The sequence below is a fragment of the Mus caroli genome, chromosome 8, assembly GCF_900094665.2.
Source record: "Mus caroli chromosome 8, CAROLI_EIJ_v1.1, whole genome shotgun sequence".
In the NCBI taxonomy this organism is placed as follows: Eukaryota; Metazoa; Chordata; class Mammalia; order Rodentia; family Muridae; genus Mus; species Mus caroli.
This window is the reverse complement of record NC_034577.1, coordinates 47612106-47619862: the sequence shown is the minus strand read 5'-3', so window position 1 is coordinate 47619862 and position 7757 is coordinate 47612106. Positions and strand designations below refer to the sequence as shown.

At 39.7% G+C, this 7757-nt stretch overlaps 1 pseudogene; it reads left to right on the top strand.

The window, feature by feature from the left end:
- Positions 1-459: 459 nt before the first annotated feature.
- Positions 460-1545, top strand: LOC110299760 (annotated as a pseudogene).
- Positions 1546-7757: the final 6212 nt, after the last annotated feature.

Genomic DNA, 7757 nt, shown 5'->3' with positions numbered 1-7757 from the left:
TCTAATATTTAAAATAAAAACATTTAGTATCTCATATGTCACATCACAAAGAAAACAAGTCTTGAATTATCACCTATTCGGTAGTGATGGTTGTTTACCTGAATTCTGTTCTAAGCTATGGTCGTTTTAAATTTGAAACACAGAACTATTTCCAAATATACCAGAAGGACTCTGTAACTCAGCACATGGTAAGAGCAGAAAAAACTAACAGTCTCAGATTATAGTCTCAGCTATGTTGCAAATTCCCTTTCCCAATTGCACATTAACTTTGACTTTCAGTGTCTCCATTCTACATCACCCTGGACTTTTCTTACAAACAACAGAGATATACTTGCTATTTGTGATTCGGTTGAATCCAGTGTCTAACTCTAGAGACTATTAAAGAACATTATGGCTTTCTGCTCCCCCCTGTTCCAGAGACAGCCGCATCTTCTTGTGCAGTGTCAGCCTCTTCCCGTAGACAAAATGGTGAAGGTAGGTGTGAACGGATTTGGCCATATTGGGCGCCTGATCACCAGGGCTGCCATCTGCTCTCCACATGGCAAAGTGGAGATTGTTGCCATCAACGACCCCTTCATTGACCTCAACTACATGGTCTACATGTTTCAGTATGACTCCACCCACGGCAAATTCAACGACACAGTCAAGGCCGAGAATGGAAAGCTTGTCATCAATGGGAAACCCATCACCATCTTCCGGAAGTGAGACCCCGCTAACATCAAATGGGGTGAGGCCAGTGCTGAGTATGTCGTGGAGTCTACTGGTGTCTTCACCACCATGGAGAAGGCTGGGGCCCACTTGAAGGGTGGAGCCAAAAGGGTCATCATCTTCGCCCCTTCTGCCGATGCCCCCATGTTTGTGATGGGTGTGAACCACGAGGAATATGACAACTCACTCAAGATTGTCAGCAATGCATCCTGCACCACCAACTGCTTAGCCCCCCTGGCCAAGGTCATCCATGACAACTTTGACATTGTGGAAGGGCTCATGACCACGGTCCATGTCATCACTGCCACCCAGGAGACTGTGGATGGCCCCTCTGGAAAGCTGTGGCGTGATGGTCGTGGGGCTGCCCAGAACATCATCCCTGCATCCACTGATGTTGCCAAGGCTGTGGGCAAGATCATCCCAGAGCTGAACGGGAAGCTCACTAGCATGGCCTACCGTGTTCCTACCCCCAATGTGTTCGTTGTGGATCTGACGTGCCACCTGGAGAAACCTGCCAAGTATGATAACATCAAGAAGGTGGTGGTGAAGCAGGCATCTGAGGGCCCACTGAAGGGCATTTTGGGCTACACTGAGGACCAGGTTGTCTCCTGCGACTTCAACAGCAACTCCCACTCTTCTACCTTTGATGCCGGCGCTGGCATTGATCTCAATGATAACTTTGTCAAGCTCATTTCCTGGTATGACAATGAATACGGCTACAGCAACAGGGTGGTGGACCTCATGGCCTACATGGCCTCCAAGGAGTAAGAAACCCTGGACCACCCACCCCAGCAAGGACACTGAGAACAAAAGAGAGGCCCTCGGTTGCTGAGGTATACCTATCCCAACACTGAGCATCTCCCTCACAATTTCCATCCCAGACCCCCATAATAACAGGAGGGGCCTAGGGAGCCCTCCCTACTCTCTTGAATACCATCAATAAAGTTCGCTGCACCCACCTCAAAAAATAAAACGATCATTATACTACAGGCACATCTTATAGATCTGGAAATCTCTCATATATGGATTCTGCTCCATTTTCTACAAATAGCTGGGGAAGCTGGGCTTGACTCTTCTTGACATTTTCCAGATGTGGACACCTCAGCCATCCTTATTCCTCCCCGGTCATCTAGTCACAGTTTAGGCATAAATGGTAGATATTCAATGTGAAAACATTTGATTCTCTGATACAGTAGTTTACAATTAGTTTTTATCATACATTCTATAAAGCCATTTGCTTTTGTTTTATAGCATGTATCAATTCATATTAATATGTTATTTATTATTGTAAGTCTGACTCTATCACATAATTGCATATTCCATTAGTGTAGCATAGCACCTATAATATAATTTGTATAGCATGAAAATTCAAAATAGTCATTGATTAAGTTGATTGTGGAGTAAATCAATAAGTTAAATCTACTTAAGTTTGCTCACTCTTTAAAAGTTTAATAACTAAAAAAGAAAGAAAAAGCTTAATAACTTCCCTCTCTATGATTTCCTCAGTTGGAAATTAGCATACTATTTTTATATTTCCACATTGCCTTGTACCTGCATTTTCATTGATTTTTGGATCTAATTTTTATGACTTTTCATTAGTTTATATCAGTCTCCTTTATTATAATGAATGTAAATATCTGTGAGTCACTGTTGATGTCATATTTGCTACTTGAATATGAAAGGCATTTCTCTCTCTCTCTCTCTCTTAAATGTGCACTCAATTAATTAAGGTGACAGGTAGCTTCATGGTTCTCTATCTTTTTCCAGACCTGAAATTTCGAGGAACTAAGTAGGAGGTCTTAAAGAGAGATGTGTGCTTTGTCAAAGCTAACTGCAAGCAATTGAGTTCTGCTGGTGCCTTGCCTGCTCAAACTGCCCTGCTGTGTCAAATGCCACATTTGATAGGGAAAATATCTAAGGGGAAAACATTAAAAGATGCAGACTGTCTTACATCGTCAAAATGCAAACCACATGTCTGTCATGATTTCACATACCTGGGTTTGACCAGCAACTTTCCATCCTGTGACCTTACAGTACCCTCTGCTTTGACATTTTAAATGAATTGTTCTTCATATAAATGCCATGACCCATACTAGTCATTCTGACTGTGCTCTCAGTAGTAATTTCAGGGTCTCACTATTGCCTGTACTGTATTATCCTGTCCCCTGAGTACCCAGCCATCTAGACAATAACCAATCACTTGAGCCTAAAGCCTGTGGGTATAAACCTAAAGTACCATATATAGCTCCTGTTGGAGAAGGACGCACCGACTCTATCTTACTTGGACCATGGCCTTTACTAGGTTGGCCTACCTACACCTAATTCATTTTGCCATCCATGATAAATACTGTATTGAAAGTACAGTTCATCAAAATATCAGAATTTCTTACTCAAAACTTTGGAGAAGTTTACTTTTAAAACTGGATTTTAAAATTACGGAGCTAAGTAACAAATGTGATGCAAAAGAAGACTTCTTTATTGTATGACTACCGGACTGGACAACCTCAAAGGCAGAGGATTATTTAATGGTTACTACTCAAATGCCAGGGATCAAAATCTCATCAATTCTCTGTAATCTACATTATTTCAGTGTTTTTTTGAGCTTAAAAAAAAAAAGAAGTACATTCTTTGTCAAGCATTGTGACAGGTAAATTTAACCCATTCATTTTGTTGGAACCTGTTTTTTTTTCTCTTTAATTTGCATGTTCAACACTTTGCCTCAGAGATGGATGTCTATTGAACAAGGGAATGTGGCTAATCTTGGAAGTCGATGGGGGTGACCCTATCTCCTAGCAGCTGGAGATATGAAACCTGAAGAGGCCCCCTCCTGTAGTCAGGTAGAACTTCCAGTGGAAGGAGGGGGACACCAATCCACCTACAAAACCTTAAACCCATAATTTGTCATGCCTACAATATGTGCTGGATAAAGATGGAGCAGAGATAGAGGGAATGGCCAATCAATAACTGGCCCAACTTGAGAACCGCCCAATGGGAGAGAGACCCCTGACATTATTACTCATAATATGCTATGCTTGCAGAATGCAGCTAAGCATTACCATCTTCTTTGAGGCTTCATTCAGCAACTGATGGAAACAGATGCAGAGATCTATAGCTAAGTATCAGGAGGGGTTCAGGGAATCTTGTGGAAAAGTGTGGGCAAGAATTGAGCCAGAGAGGTCAAGAACTGTACAAGGAGACCTATAGAGTCAACTATTCTGGGCCATGGAGGCTCACAGAGACCAAAGAGGATGCAGAGGCTGAAACTAGGCTCCCTACATATTTGTAGCAGATGTGCAGCTTGGTCTTCATGCGGGCCCCCATTACAAATGGAACAGGGGCTATCTCTGACTCTGTTTCCTGAAGTTAGATCCCCTTCTGCTAGCTGGAATGCTTTGTCTGGCCTGACTGGGAGAAGATGCACTTAGTCCTTCTGTGAATTGATGTGCCAGGGCAGGTTGGTACCCATAGGGGGCTTTCTGTTCTCTGAAGAGGAGGAGTAGTTGAGGATGAGACTGGGAGGAGAGGAGGGAGGGGGCAGTGATCAGATGTAAAGTGAATAAACACATTAATGAAAAACAAAAAGAAACTATCTGCAATTCATACCTGCTGGCAAAGTGAAAATCATTTTTCTTCTAAGGGCATGTCACTGGGCATATCAGCCACACTCCAGGGTAGGCCCTATGCCTACCTGGAACGGGTTTTATTGTTGTTATTGATGTTTTTGTCAGGCCATTTTGTTTCATTTGGGCCTTTTATATTTCTTTTCTTTTTTTTTTCTCTTTTCTTCCTTTTGCTTTTTCACCTTGATTTTCATTTTTTCTGTCTTTTAGTGGTGATCTGAGAGAGAAGGTGAAAGGAAAAATACGAAGTTCAGTAAAGAGGTAGGTGGGGCAGATCTAGGGGAATTGAGGAGGGGAAACATGATTAACACACATTGGATGGAAATAAGAAACACATCTAAATTATATTTATTTGATTTGTGTGCTTGTGCACATGCATGTGAGTGTGTGCATGCTTGCCAGGGTGTGTGTGTGTGTGTGTGTGTGTGTGTGTGTGTGGGTTAGATGACAAATTGCAGGAGTTAGTTATTTTCTTTGACAATGTGGATTCTGGGTTTAGGTATTTAGAGTCAGCAAAAACACCTTTACCAGCTTAGACATTTTGTTGGTCCCCTTTTCTTCTTTTCTCTAGGCCTTGTTTTCCTCACCTTATATCGATGTAATCACAGGACTTACTGCAGTTACTTCGTGGATAATTATTAATACATGTGAAAGAAATGTAGAAGTGATGAGAATCAAAATGGAGTCACCTGCGTCAAGCGTAAAACCAAGGAGGAAAGCTAGAAGCAAGAGGAGCAGGAGAAGGAGGAGGAGGGGTAAGGAGAGGAGGAGGAAGGAGAGGGGCAAGAGAAGGAGGAGAAGGAGGAGGAGGGGGTGGGGAAAGAAGAAGAAGGAGGAGGAGGAGGAGGAGGAAGAAAAAGAAGACAACGATAAAAATGATGAAGAAGAAGAAACAAAGCTATAAATAGAGTTTTTTCTTTTATGAATACCTGGTAGTGATTGTTATAAAAGGCTATGAGAGTCATGAGTTTACATAAAACCACTGCGTCCTTACACAAAATGTGTAAGAATATTCTACAAGGTCATCCGATTAGTCACAGAGTAACATCTATTCAGCCAGGGACTGATGCTATTCTTATTAATTATTGTAGCCAAGGATTATTATTCCAAAGTATCTAATATAACTCTTATTTTTAACCTTTAAAATACCACAACCTTTTGGAATAGGTTTATTTTATTATGTTAAGTGTATTTGTACTCCAACAAAAACATATAATCATGCTTGGGAACTTCTCTCAGACTGTTCAATTAATAAGTTCAGATATATATTACAATACAACAATAATAACAGCACTAATAATAGTAATATAATGATAAAAAGTACATATAGATAAAAATTGTAGGTAATTTTGCTTTAGGACCATATATATATATATAAATATATAAATTTGATGGTTTTAAACTTTTTATGAAACTATCATTTTAAGAATTTTTTGTTTAGATTTTTCATTTTCTCTTTTTTGAAAACAAACAAATAGGCAAAGAAACACTAAAAGTAAACCCATTTCTCCTTAAACTTTTAAGTAAGCATTCTCTAAGCCTTCTGCTTTATTGCCATGTATTCTAATATAAAGGAAATGACTTCTCTGCTAAATAACACCATCAGACAACTCCAAACCTTGCTCTTTAAAAATCTACAGCAGAACAGAAATTTAGTGGAGAATGGAGCTTAATGCATGCAATAACAATACAGCACATTCTGTCTTGCCTCAGTAATTTGTTTTTCCAGGTGTTTTAAAGGGTGAATAAATACACCCTCCCTTCACTTTGCCTGCAAAACAAATGGTTCAATGACTTTTTCTCACTAGATTTATTTTATTTCAAAATGAGATAATAGATTATTGACTCTAAGCCAGAAAGTCATCACAAGCTAATGTCAATGCCAAACCCCAAACAACTAAATGTCTCTTTTGTAATAAGCATTCATATTGGCTGATGAATTAATTTTCATTGTTTTCATACTTTATATGTATTATGCCCTTGATTATGGCTACCTTGACAGTAATAAGTGACTTCATTAAACCAAGTAGGTAATTAAATAACTACCTCAACACCAATAAACAGCTGAACATAAAAGCCAAAGGTGCTTAACCGAACTTAAGAGGTACAACCCAGAGTCATTGTTTCTAGTTTCTTGCCAAATTTTAATGACTTCTTCTATAAAAGCATCAGAGATTGTAATAATACTATTTTAAAATGAGAGGCTAGCAAAACGTTGAGTGGTGATCTTATTAATATAGGTATCAGAGATTACTGGCATTTGCACAGAATCTTCCTTTTGGAACAATCTGCTACATTTCCCTTGAACTAGAAGGAAACATTACTTTCTGGACAACATCCATAAATCTGTCCTTATTTTGCTGAGTTTGCATTGCTGATGTTTTATTAAGAACTCTCCTTCATTGACAATCTATTTTCTTGTAATAATTGCTGCCACTCCACACCTATGTCTGTTTAGTCTCAAGGCTAAGCCCTTAGCTTGGCTCCTACCTCGGAGGGGAGACCTATTTATCAGTTCATTTAATAACTTAGTTCATCTTCAAATGAAAGTAGTAGAAGAGGATGAAGAATAAATTAATTTAATTTAAAACACCATAGTGCCACGATAGACCTAGTGTTTAATCTCAGAATTCAAAGGTGTGATGGTATCCAGGTCACACACACACTTACCCACACAAAATAGGCTAGATGAATTTTTAAGGGATTTGTAATCAAAGTTTATGGCAGGTACACAGGTGAGGTGGGGGTCACTTGTAGTATGGAGTGTGAAGCAGGGTAATGAAAGGATTTGAAATCCAATCCCTCATCTTGGAATTCTCCCACTGGAAACTAGTAAGTGACAGAAAAAAGTAGAATCTCTTCCTTCCTTCCTTTCATCAATTCTAGCCCCAGAATCGTTACAGGATTTTCTCTAAGGGCATGATGAAGTGTGACATTTAGAATGATTCAAAGGCCTCTTCAATGAGTATTAGTCTCGTTTCATGACGGGTGGGATCCAATGTTAATGTATTTAAGATGAAGTAGTTGATTTTGTTGACCTTGAGCACACTAAGGTTTTCTGGTAAGGGATGTTTCCTCACTTGTATTAGGTGAAGATTTCTATTTCTTCCAGGATCTCTCCATGTTTCTAAATGATCACGAGATACCTGAATACCTCGTGATTCCTCACTTTCATCTGTTCATACAGCTTTTCATCATGGAACTGGTGTTTTCTCTCCTCACCCAGTCTGCTGCATTTCATGATGTTATCCCCCCTTCTCTCTCTTCTTTCTTTCTTTCTTTCTTTCTTTCTTTCTTTCTTTCTTTCTTTCTTTCTTTCTTTCTTTCTTTCTTTCTTTCTTTCTTTCTCTTTCCTTCTTCCTCCCTCCCTCCCTCCTTCCCTTCCTTCCTTCCTTCCTTCCTTCCTTCCTTCCTTCCTTCCCTCCTTCC